At 49.1% G+C, this 13,459-nt stretch overlaps 1 protein-coding gene across 1 annotated transcript in view; it reads right to left on the minus strand.

Moving 5' to 3' along the window:
• The window catches only part of SEMA5B (semaphorin 5B), an 84,110-nt gene that overhangs the window by 7,165 nt on the left and 63,486 nt on the right, over positions 1–13,459 (minus strand). The window lies entirely within an intron of this gene.

Consider the following 13,459-nt stretch of genomic DNA (forward strand, 5'->3'; position numbering starts at 1 on the left):
CCTCTGTCAGCTACAAGCAACAGGTCACAGTCACTGCAATGGCATTAGTCACATGGTGACATGACAATGGCGCTTATGTATTAATGGCGATGGTTATGCGGGCGATCCCTTCCTACTGCATGCAGCTCATCAGACGGATGCCAGGGACACATGGATGCCGATATCTTCAGGGGGAATAGTCTCCATACTCATCTTCCTAGGCAGAAGGCAGCCAATAGGTGGACTGAACCCATCAACTGGCTCCAAGAACCAATAGTTCCACCTTAAAAATGGTGGCTTTCAAGACAGGTACATGTCAGGGACTGGATGCCTAGGTGCGTAAAGAGGTTTAAAGAAGACCTGTGATGATAGCCATTACCTGGCACAGCCAGGGGGCTGGATGACACCACCGGTGACTCCAAAAAACCCAACCACTCCAGAGATGGCATTTCACTGCTGCAGAGGAACACCCTGCCCCGGAAATTCTTCCGGAAATTATAGAAAGAAATAAAACTTGCAAGAGATTTTCAGTATTCATTTCTAACCCTAAGGTAAGGACAACCCGGCAAATCCAATTTTGGTAAATTTTTATTTTGTTGATAATTTTGGCCATCCTGCATCAACCAAACATGTCTGAATGAAGCTGGTCAAGAATTGTTCCTCAATTCAGATTTTTTTCTTTTGATTTAGATACGTTTTCACATTTTTGGCCAATCAGTCTTCCTCTATCACATATCGCTGCTTTGCAAATTTCCATTACAAAATTTTACCAGAAAATTTCAGCAAGACGTTAAGCAATGATTTGGCTAATTATAGAAGCAGGTCTCTAATGTTTCCTCGAATGTCTTCTCATCTAGGGTGGTCAGTGCATTATATAATATTCTTTAGGGGGAGTCTCTTGGCCCGGGTCTGGCCAGCAGCGGGCACAAAGGACTCACAGTATGGGTTAGCCTGGCACATTCCGGTGATGAGCAGCACACAGACAAGGAGGGGTGACGCCGGTGAGGTGATGCCCACATGCAAACATGCACCCTGAATAGACTTAAGTAGATACAGTGGGTGGGGTGTTAGAAGGCTCCTCCCCCTCTCCTCTCATTATCCTGATCCTGCCTACTGGCCCCTATATGGAATTTCTCAAACATGTCCCATTGCATATAATTTCAATGACCACTTCCACCTACCTCAGGTGGCCATCAGCACTTTCCAGTATGGAACGCCAACACCTCACCTTGCATGACAATGTCATTGGTTGTACTGTGACCTGGGCATGAGCTTCCCACGTTCATACCTAGAGAGGACACACCCACCATGGCTCCTGTGTTCTCATTCATGTCTGGGACCTTCTCTGGTCATAGTGATGCTGGCACCCACCATCCAAGCACCTGCCAAAGGCTCCATTGCCATTCGTTCCTTTTACAAATGCTAGTTGCTAGGCTTGTTGGGTTTTAGACGTTCCTCAATCATGGACTCCGGACATGTTATAAGATGGGGAGTTCACACGTTTGCTGTCAGGAATGGACTTGCCAGTGGTGGTGGGACTCACCTGCCTTGTGGGCTGCAGTACCAGGGCTGGCCAGCAGGTGCTCTCAGCAACCAGAGGCTCACTCCTGCAATGAGCCATCACCTGAGGCTGATTACAACAGGTGTATTTAAGGAATGGCCAGGCCTGTGATCAGGGCCTTGGTGTATGTTTCCCATGGGCCCCTGTACCTGCATCCTGTCTGCTTTCTGCCTGATCCAGATTCTGCTTCGATCCCTGACTCTGCATGAACTCCGCCTGTCCTGACCTCGGCTATTCCTGACTACTCTTCCGCCTGCTCCTTGTACCTTGCTTGCCCGTTTGCTACCGACCCGGCCTGCACGACTACGCTTAGTATTGTTTCTGTTGTTATCTATTGGAGGTTTGGGTTGGTTTGTTTGCACTGCATTTATGTTCTGTTTAGTCTTAATAAATTGTCCTATTCACACTATACCTGAAGTCTGCGTTTCCCTGTGTCAGTCCACACATTTCTGGTCATACCCGGATCCCTAACATTTGCTCTGAGAGAGTTTTTCATTAAGCACTGAAGCTAGAGACAGCCAGGCAACTAGCATTAAAGGAAGGTCTATAATGACAACCTCCAAGAGAAAAAGACAGACTGACCCTACTAGAAGCATGATCTGCACAACCGACGTAGCTCTAAAATCTTGTCTTTATTAGAAAAAAAAAAAAACACAGCATAAAAGTTACGACAGTCAGTCGACGCGTTTCATCCTACATGGCTTTAGTCCTAAGTTATGACTACAGCCGTATAGGTTGAAACGCGTCAATGGACCGTCATTGCAACGTTCATGCTGTGCTTTCTAATAGAAACAAGATTGTAGAGCTAAGTCGGTCGCGCAGATCGTGCTTCTGGATAATTCTGAGCTGTGTGACTGGAGATCGGGCGCCCACCAGCTCCATGGATGAAGGTCTGTATGGGTAGTGGCACCATATTTCCATATTTAACTGACCCTACTGGCCTCTACTTCTAAGAAAAAAAAACTTTTTTTTGTTTGAGACGTCTGTACTGCATTTTTCAGAGCATCATTTGCATTCCCCACAACGAGGTATTTTTGACTGGATATGGTGATGTATGGGGCTTATCCATGAGAGGCTGACATTTAAGGCCGTGGATGAGCGTACCCGTGTTACATATCTGTAGCAAGACAGATTATACCATCTAATCAGTTTTGTCCATGGGGGGGGGGGGGGGGGGGGTAACTCCATTTCCTTAACAGAGATTATATATTGAAGCTGAAAGCCTTATGGTCCAACTACAGTGCCTCTTTGTATGACGTCACTTCATGTAAAACGGTATGAGATTTGATTTGGTCGGGTGTTGTTAACCATTTATATAATAAATAACTGCAATGGTATCCAGTCATATTGTTGTGCGCAGAACATTCCACCCCAATAGGCATTAATTACAGCTGAGCATTCATTTTTTAGATATTTAACCACTTCCCGTCCGGCCGTTGTATATAAACGGCTGGACGGTGGCAGTGCAGGGTCGGGTGGCCGTTTATAAACAGCCTCCTCGCCCCCTGCTTGTGCGCGCTCCCTGGAAGCGCGCAGCACCGCGATCCGGTGCCCGCTGTGTCCTCCGGACACAGTGGAACACCGATCGGACGGGACCTCTGTGCGAGGGTCCGATCTTGTGATCACATGCAGAGTAGTAAGCAAGATGTCACTTGTGACATCATTGCTTACTACGTGTGAAATCTGTGAATGATCACAGAGATCACATGGTACAGGGCTATTCACAACAGCCTTGTACCATGTGACAAGCTGTGACCAATCACAGCTCACACAGTATTTCTCAATGGCAGCAAGAATGCAGCCAGAGAGAAGGAGAAATGATTGACGTTACAGACTTTATGGGTGTAAAAGCAATCAGTGTAAAAAAAAAATCTTCATCACCCCCCACAAGTAGTACAGTGTCACCATGGTGACCTGTACTGCTAGGGTGACAGTATGTAAAAAAAAAACCAAATAATATAAAAAAAAAAATAAAAATGTAAAAAAAAAATGTTTAAAAATTATAATTTTTGGTTATAGACTAATTTGGGTTATTTTTTTTTTTACTAAAAAGATAACGGAATACATTTTGGCCAAGATTAATGATGAAATATTATTTATTTGCAAAATTTTATAAGAAAAACACTTTTTTCAAAATTTTTGGACATTTACATTTACATAGCAAAAAAAGTTAAAATCCCAGCGGTGAATAAAGACCACCAAAAGAAAGCTTTATCTGTCTCAAAAAAATGCTAAAAAATTCATATGGGTACAGTGTTGCATGACCGCGCAATTGTCATTCAAAGTGTGATAGTGCTGAAAGCTGAAAATTGGCCTGGACAGGAAGGGGGGGAAAGCGTCCGGACTGGAAGGGGGGGAAAGCGTCCGGACTGGAAGGGGGGGAAAGCGTCCGGACTGGAAGGGGGGGAAAGCGTCCGGACTGGAAGGGGGGGAAAGCGTCCGGACTGGAAGGGGGGGAAAGCGTCCGGACTGGAAGGGGGGGAAAGCGTCCCGGACTGGAAGGGGGGGAAAGCGTCCGGACTGAAAGGGCGTCCGGACTGGAAGGGGGTCCGGACTGGAAGGGGGGGAAAGCGTCCGGACTGGAAGGGGGGGAAAGCGTCTGGACTGGAAGGGGGGGAAAGCGTCCGGACTGGAAGGGGGGGAAAGCGTCCGGACTGGAAGGGCGTCCGGACTGGAAGGGGGGGAAAGCGTCCGGACAGGAAGGGGGGGAAAGCGTCCGGACAGGAAGGGGGGGAAAGCGTCCGGACTGGAAGGGGGGGAAAGCGTCCGGACTGGAAGGGGGGGAAAGCGTCCGGACTGGAAGGGGGGGAAAGCGTCCGGACAGGAAAAGGGGGGGAAAGCGTCCGGACAGGAAAAGGGGGGGAAAGCGTCCGGACAGGAAAAGGGGGGGAAAGCGTCCGGACAGGAAAAGGGGGGGAAAGCGTCCGGACTGGAAGGGGGGGAAAGCGTCCGGACTGGAAGGGGGGGAAAGCGTCCGGACTGGAAGGGGGGGAAAGCGTCCGGACTGGAAGGGGGGGAAAGCGTCCGGACTGGAAGGGGGGGAAAGCGTCCGGACTGGAAGGGGGGGAAAGCGTCCGGACTGGAAGGGGGGGAAAGCGTCCGGACAGGAAGGGGGGGAAAGCGTCCGGACTGGAAGGGGGGGAAAGCGTCCGGACTGGAAGGGGGGGAAAGCGTCCGGACTGGAAGGGGGGGAAAGCGTCCGGACTGGAAGGGGGGGAAAGCGTCCGGACTGGAAGGGGGGGAAAGCGTCCGGACTGGAAGGGGGGGAAAGCGTCCGGACTGGAAGGGGGGGAAAGCGTCCGGACTGGAAGGGGGGGAAAGCGTCCGGACAGGAAAAGGGGGGGAAAGCGTCCGGACAGGAAAAGGGGGGGAAAGCGTCCGGACAGGAAAAGGGGGGGAAAGCGTCCGGACTGGAAGGGGGGGAAAGCGTCCGGACTGGAAGGGGGGGAAAGCGTCCGGACAGGAAAAGGGGGGGAAAGCGTCCGGACAGGAAAAGGGGGGGAAAGCGTTCGGACAGGAAAAGGGGGGGAAAGCATCCGGACTGGAAGGGGGGGAAAGCGTCCGGACTGGAAGGGGGGGAAAGCGTCCGGACTGGAAAAGGGGGGGAAAGCGTCCGGACTGGAAGGGGGGGAAAGCGTCCGGACTGGAAGGGGGGGAAAGCGTCCGGACTGGAAGGGGGGGAAAGCGTCCGGACTGGAAGGGGGGGAAAGCGTCCGGACTGGAAGGGGGGGAAAGCGTCCGGACTGGAAGGGGGGGAAAGCGTCCGGACTGGAAGGGGGGGAAAGCGTCCGGACAGGAAGGGGGGGAAAGCGTCCGGACAGGAAGGGGGGGAAAGCGTCCGGACAGGAAGGGGGGGAAAGCGTCCGGACTGGAAGGGGGGGAAAGCGTCCGGACTGGAAGGGGGGGAAAGCGTCCGGACTGGAAGGGGGGGAAAGCGTCCGGACTGGAAGGGGGGGAAAGCGTCCGGACTGGAAGGGGGGGAAAGCGTCCGGACTGGAAGGGGGGGAAAGCGTTCGGACTGGAAGGGGGGGAAAGCGTCCGGACTGGAAGGGGGGGAAAGCGTCCGGACTGGAAGGGGGGGAAAGCGTCCGGACTGGAAGGGGGGGAAAGCGTCCGGACTGGAAGGGGGGGAAAGCGTCCGGACTGGAAGGGGGGGAAAGCGTCCGGACTGGAAGGGGGGGAAAGCGTCCGGACTGGAAGGGGGGGAAAGCGTCCGGACTGGAAGGGGGGGAAAGCGTCCGGACTGGAAGGGGGGGAAAGCGTCCGGACTGGAAGGGGGGGAAAGCGTCCGGACTGGAAGGGGGGGAAAGCGTCCGGACTGGAAGGGGGGGAAAGCGTCCGGACTGGAAGGGGGGGGGAAGCGTCCGGACTGGAAGGGGGGGAAAGCGTCCGGACTGGAAGGGGGGGGAAGCGTCCGGACAGGAAGGGGGGGGAAGCGTCCGGACTGGAAGGGGGGGAAAGCGTCCGGACTGGAAGGGGGGGAAAGCGTCCGGACAGGAAAAGGAGGGGAAAGCGTCCGGACTGGAAGGGGGGGAAAGCGTCCGGACTGGAAGGGGGGGAAAGCGTCCGGACTGGAAGGGGGGGAAAGCGTCCGGACTGGAAGGGGGGGGAAGCGTCCGGACTGGAAGGGGGGGAAAGCGTCCGGACTGGAAGGGGGGGGAAGCGTCCGGACAGGAAGGGGGGGGAAGCGTCCGGACTGGAAGGGGGGGAAGCATCTGGACTGGAAGTGGTTAAATAAAGGTTATATATCTGAGATTCAATCAATCATCCAGATGGTGGTAGGGAAAAGCAGCCGCCTCCAGTATAGATTTATTAAGAAGAAACCTGGTGGAATGTACTGATAATTTCCAGTAACCACACCAGCTGTAATCCATCTCAGGGAGGGGTTGCCGAAGACAAAATATCTCAAAATATGCAAAGCAAAAGAATGAGCGCGCCAAACCAGATATAATTTCTGTGTCACAATGGGATTGCATCTCTATACCGGTTACGGTGAAAAGGGACCAAAGGAATCAAAAAGCTCTCGAACCGAATCAGCGCCTAGCAGAAGAACGCCTTCTTAGACCTCTAGGACTTCATTTATGCACTTGGCTCAGTTGACGGGCGTTTTGATTTCTTCATTCCCTTCTCTCCATAACTTGTATGGTTAGACTGTCTCTTTTGGTCCCGAGGACTACTCCAGAGGAGCCATGGTTTCCATACACTGCGCTGATAATGACGGAAAGGCCTGGAAGACCCGTTTGGTCTCTTTAATGTTCTACTATACGCCAGGGGCTCTGGATGTACATCTAGCTGATGGGGCATAAAAGGAGATATTTGCATGGCTCCGCCTACTACCCTGAAATAAGGAATCATCTTCTTATTTTTGGGATATGTTAGGGAATGGGTTTCATGAACACCTTCTGTTCTATGATGGCTTCCATACGCTATGCGTCAATATCAAAAGTCGACAGCCAACACGTTTCAGGGATCTCACACAAGTTCTCCTTCATAAAACAGTCCACATAAATCAGATGTATAAAAGCGATCATATCGAAGTCTAACATGTAGAAACTGTCACTTCCAATGTATCAAATAACTCCTTCATCTCGGACATACTAACCTTCACACACAAGTTCTACGCACCGTACGGCTTCACTGCACATTTAAAGCTTCAGAATGATCTTATTATCGAAATATCTTCATAACCCAATTCTAACGAATTTGCTTTGACCACGACGATTTTTCATCGGTTTTTATAGAAGGTTCGTATTGGTACATCGATGTGACGAAGAGAATTCCATTGCTGTATAAAGCCTGTGGTCATTACATCTCAGTCCTGACCAAGGGGAGTTTTGTGTATCGGTCGAGGAAACCCAACTCATGCCCAAAGAAATGTGCATGCGTGCAGAACGGTCCACAGAACTGTGCACAGAGTCAGGGGTGTGCGATCACATGCATGTATGTGTGAACATTGGCGTGCTTATGAGCGTGAGCATGCATGTTGGAAAGGACTTTGGGGCCCAGTAGCCTATTCAAAGCACTGCAAGACTCAGAATCATTCCAGAGTGGTGGTCATCTCCTTCTGCCTGAGTCCTGATTCTGTGGTTGTGTCTGTGTTCTGATTCTGCACCTCTGCTGTCCAGTTGTGGACAACTTCTGTCCGGCTGAACATACATCTAAGATCCTGCGTCTGCCAGCTCCACATCTTCTACAAGATATTCAGGTTCGTATATTCAGATCCTGCACCTGCTAGCTTCATGGTCTCCAGCTTCTACAAGATATTCAGGCTCGGATATCCTACAGGTTGTGGTTGTGTCTGTGTTCTGACTCGGCCTGTTTGACTTTGCTTGCTGCTGAGACTGTTGGAGACTCTGGCTTGTGACCCGACCTTGCCTCTGGCCTGTTGCTGACTCCGGCTTGTGACCCGACCTTGCCTCTGGCCTGCTGTTCAGGTATCTCTTCTGCTCACCCGGTACTGGCGTTAGTCTGGCACCAACTCTGCTTCTAGTTCTTGATTCTGTACCTCTGCTTCCCATTTGTGGCCAACTTCTGGTTGGCTGAACATACATCTAAGATCCTGCATCTGCTAGCTTCACGGTCTCCAGCTTCTACAAGATCTTCAGGCTCGAATTTCCTACAGGCACCTGATCCTGTGGTTGTGTCTGTGTTCTGACTTGGCCTGTTTGACACCGCTTGCTGCTGAGACTCTGGCTTGTGACCCGACCTTGCCTCTGGCCTGCTCTTCCGGTAGCTCTTCTGCTCACCCGGTACTGGCATTAATCTGGCACCAACTCTGCTTCTAGTTCCTGATTCTGCTTCCCGGTTGTGGCCAACTTCTGTCCGGCTGAACATACATCTACGATCCTGCACCTGCCTGCTGCACGGTCTCCAGCTCCACATCTTCTACAAGATCTTCAGGCTTGGATTTCCATAGGCACCTGATCCTGTGTTTGGGTCTGTGTTCTGACTCGGCCTGTTTGACTCTGTTGCTGACTCTGGCTTGTGACCCGACCTTGACTCTGGCTTGTGACCCGACCTTGCCTCTGGCCTGCTCTTCCGGTATCTCTTCTGCTCACCTGGTACTGGCATTAATCTGGCATTGACTCTGCTTCTAGTTCCCGATTCTGTACCTCGGCTGCCAATTTGTGGCCAACTTTTGTCCATCTGAACATACATCTAAGATCCTGCACCTGCCTGCTGCACGGTCTCCAGCTTCTACAAGATCTTCAGGCTTGGATTTCCTACAGGCACCTGATCCTGTGGTTGTGTCTGTGTTCTGACTTGGCCTGTTTGACACCGCTTGCTGCTGAGACTCTGGCTTGTGACCCGACCTTGCCTCTTGCCTGCTGTTCCGGTATCTCTTCTGCTCACCCGCTACTGGCCTTAGTCTGGCACCGACTCTGCTTCTAGTTCTTGATTCTGCACCTCTGCTTCCCGGTTTTGGCCAACGTCTGTCCGGCTGAACATACATCTAAGATCCTGCATCTGCCAGCTTGCCTGCTGCAAGGTCTCCAGCTCCACATCTTCTACAAGATCTTCAGGATCGGATCTCCTACAGGCACCCGTGACACTCTGTACCTTGTTATACCCCGTCCTCAACTCAGTTTCGGAACTAGAGAGGTCTAAAAGGTTACACTTGCAACCAGGTCTTCACTTTCCTCCACCATGGAGGGGGACCCAAAGGGGGCAGTGAAGGAGGCCTGCTACGGGACCGTAATAAAGGGTCTCCTGTTAGGAATACAGTGCTCTGGGATCAGTGGGAAGGGCCCCAGGCTGAAAGGGAAGAGTTCCAAGCTTGGATGGAAGGGCCCCAGGCCCAGAGGGAAGCATTCAAAGCTTGGATGGAAGGGCCCCAGGCCCAGAGGGAAGCATTCAAAGCTTGGATGGAAGGGCCCTGAGATCAGAGGGAAGAGTTCCAAGCTTGGATGGAAGGGCCCCAGGCACAGAGGGAAGAGTTCCAAGCTTGGATGGAAGGGCCCCAGGCACAGAGGGAAGAGTTCCAAGCTTGGATGGAAGGGCCCCAGGCACAGAGGGAAGAGTTCCAAGCTTGGATGGAAGGGCCCTGAGAGCAGAGGGAAGGGCCCCAGGACCAGTAACAGGGAACAATGGAAAGGGCCCAGGGACCAGTGCCAAGGACTCCAGGACCGATAGAGAGGGCTCTTGGATAGGGTCAGGGGGCCCCTCATGGTTTCTTGCACTGGGACCCTAAAGGGTCTAGTTACACCTCAACCCCAGGGGAGATGGGACAAGAAGTGTAAGGGAAGCCCTCTCGTCAACTCGGCCTCCACCGGGTACATGACCGTGTCACCTCAAATGCTTAGGACGTCCACTCTTATTAGACTCCTTTATTGTAACCAATCAAAATTGATCTGACTGATCCCTACAGCTTAGTGTGCTCATCTTTTGACTCCATATTAGCTGGCCTCCAAGGGTTGAAGTTCCTTCCGGCATTAGAGAGCCGCCACACGAGCCATCATCATTCGGAACCTCCAATTACAGATCGAGTCCAGCGCCCCACCACCCAAAGTTCTCATTTCACGGTATCCGTAGTTACATTTGTTTTGCAAATTTGCAACAATTATTTTCCCTGTTCTGCTCCAACACCCCAACTTTCCACCAACAGGTGACTTCTATTGGTTCAGCTGGATGGACTTGTGTGTCTTTTTTCAACCAGACTATATTTTTATATTTCAAAATATACAGTTGTGCTCAAAATAATAGCAGTGAGTTGTGTTCTGTAAGATGATGGACAACAGCAAGGTGGGTGCTTACAGGAGGGAGGAGCTCCAGGAGGGAGGAACTCCAAGCAGGCGTCACCACAGGGATGTCACTTTAACTGCAAAAACCATTCACAAGGTGGGGCAGGTGGGAGGAGTCAACAATCAGTGAAATATAATTATTTCTGATTCACTTTTAATTTTTTTAAGGACTTGTGAAATAATTCAGCCAAATTCAAGAAAATATTCACAGGCAGAATTTTGAAAATTCTGAATGAATCTTAAATTTAAAAAAAATAAATAAAAAGACGCGGAACGGGAAGGGGGGGGGGGGGGGTTGTGAATCCAGAATTTGTCCCGGTCTGAACATACACCGGCCACATTGCAGCAACTAGTTTTTATATTTGATTGAACTTTTGGATCAGCATCCACCTCATTTTTTTAATTCAAAATTTAAAACATAAAAAAATTGGATTATTAAAAATATTATTATAATATAAAAAAAAAGTCATGGGACTCGAGAACGGCGCAATTCTGGAACTGATCATTAAACCCGAGCGGAGTGTCCTACAGCGCATTGTAATTTATCTCAAGATAATTTCATGACTTTAATTTTTAATTTCAATTTCTTTCAATTACAATTTGTTCCGATTTAAATTAATTAAATTAATTTATGTAAAAAGTGTAAAAAATGTTATATATCTCTCTAATATATATATATATATATACAGTTGTGTTCAATATAATATCAGTGTGATGATAAAAGTGCATAAAGCTGAAAATCCTTCTAATCCTTTTATTTCCATCCACACAAATGCATTGGGAACACGACACATTCTATTCCAAATCACAACATGAAGAAAAATACATCAAATTTGTGTTGTTCCTCTAAAAAAAATGGAAGAAAAGTGAATATTAGACGGTTCAAAAAAAATCGCAGTGTTTGTATTCTTCTTTACAAACTCCAACATTCACTATATAAACTGAGAAATGTTTGAAGATTTTGCTTTCCTTTGAATGACTTCATGAATATTTGGTTGTAGTCGCACTGTTTCTGAGAACTGCTGTACATCTGTGTTGCATGGAGTCCCCCAACTTCTGGCCCCTGTGATCAGGTATTCCAGCCCAGGATGATTGGACCACATTCCACAGTTCTTCTCTATTTCTTGGTTTGGCCTCAGAAACGGCATTTATGATGTCACCCCACAAGTTTTCTATTGGATGAAGATCCGGGGATTGGGCTGGCCACTCCATAACGTCCATCTTGTTGGTCTGGAACCAAGATGTTGCACGTTTACTGGTGTGTTTGGGGTCGTTGTCTTGTTGGAACCCCCATTTCAAGGGCATTTCCTCTTCAGCATAAGGCAGCATGACCTCTTCAAGTATTCTGATGGATTCAAACTGATCCATGATCCCTGGTATGCGATAAATAGGCCCAACACCGTAGTATGAGAAACATCCCCATATCATGATGCTTGCACCACCATGCTTCACGGTCTTCACAGTGTACTGTGGCTTGAATTCAGTGTTTGGGGGCCGTCTGACAAACTGTCTCCGCCCACTAGACCCAAAAAGAACAATCTTACTTCCATCAGTCCACAAAATGTTGGGACAATTCTCTTTAGGCCGGTCAATGTGCTCTTTGGCAGATTGTAACCTCTTCAGCACACGTCTTTTTCCCAACAGTGGGACTTTGCGGGGACTTCTTGCAGATAGCTTGGCTTCACATCGGCGTCTTCTAATTGTAACAGTCCTCACAGGGAACGTCACACCTTCTTTCATCTTCCTGGAGCTGATTGTTGGCTGAGTCCTCACAGGGAACATCACACCTTCTTTCATCTTCCTGGAGCTGATTGTTGGCTGAGTCCGCCCCATTTTGGCTATTCTTCTATCCATTCCAATGGTAGTTTTTCACTTTCTTCCACGTCTTTCAGGTTTTGGTTGCCATTTTAAAGCATTTGCCATCATTTTAGCTGAGCAGCCGATCATTTTCTGCACTTCTTTCTATGTTTTCCCCTCCAATCAACTTTTTAATCAAGGTACGCTGTTCTTCTGAACAATGTCTGGAACGACCCATTTTCCTCAGAATGTCAGAGAGAAATGCACTGTAACCAGCATGTCCAACATTTGCTGCCTTCCTTCCTTAAATAAGGGCAATGATTGCCACCTGTTTATCAAAGAATGAATGACCTCACTAATAGAACTCCACACGGCTATTATTGTGAACACGCCCCTTTCAATGAGTGATTCAATGACACAGAATCAGCAGCATGCATGTCATGAATGTCGGGTCTGTTGGATTTCTATGACTCTACTACACCTGCTAGGAAATTATCTGCCATGTAGAAATATCATTTCCACCAAAAACTGGGATTGATCCGGTTAGTGATGTCTGACGGCTATTATTGTGAACACAACTGTATATATATTTATACTGTATGTTGAAATGCGTTTTTATTACAAATATGAAAAATATTTAAAAAAAATACATTTTAAATATACCGCAGGTCTTTAAAAATACAAATCTTTCACAAATTGGTCGAATTGAATTTCGATCGAATCCAAAAATGAAAAAAAAAAAAAAAATTCTGAAAATGAATTAAATATTTGATTACAATGTATCTATTTAAAATGTAACAAAATAAAAAGAATGTTTTCCTTCTGCACATCTATTCCCAACAATAAAGAAAGAAACATTTTCCAGAAGCAGAAACAACGTATCTTTTCATCTCTCCCTGCGCTGCCATCTATGGCGGTCAGAGAGCCCTGCCCCCCGGGGTATCGTTGGTTCGGACCGGATGAAGTCCCTCGCTACCTCCTGTTCAGAATTCACAGCGATCTCCGCGTAACGCCCCTCCCCCCCCTCCCCCGGCCGCTCGATGATTCTAAAACAGCTTCTTAAACCGGGAGACTTTATAAAAATAAATCAAAGGCCGCGGATCGATTCCCCTAACAGGAAGTGGCCGGGACGATTTATCTCCGTGGCAGGTGAGGAAAAACCGAACATTAATTCTTGTCAACTAACCCGAGGAAGAAGTGGCGCGGACGGCGCTGACCGGCGAGGACAGTAACTGCCTGACACCCGGGAGAAGATTAGGAAACGATCCCCCCCACCCCCACCATCCTCGGGTAATAATACACATCGGAGAGCGTAGGAGGCGGGGCCTTGGCTCGGATTCATTAATGGGCACTTACGGCATGCCAAAGTGACATACGATAT

This window comes from Staurois parvus, unplaced genomic scaffold, assembly GCF_062004578.1.
Source record: "Staurois parvus isolate SC_StPar_1 unplaced genomic scaffold, SC_StPar_1.0 ptg002306l, whole genome shotgun sequence".
Lineage (NCBI taxonomy): Eukaryota > Metazoa > Chordata > Amphibia > Anura > Ranidae > Staurois > Staurois parvus.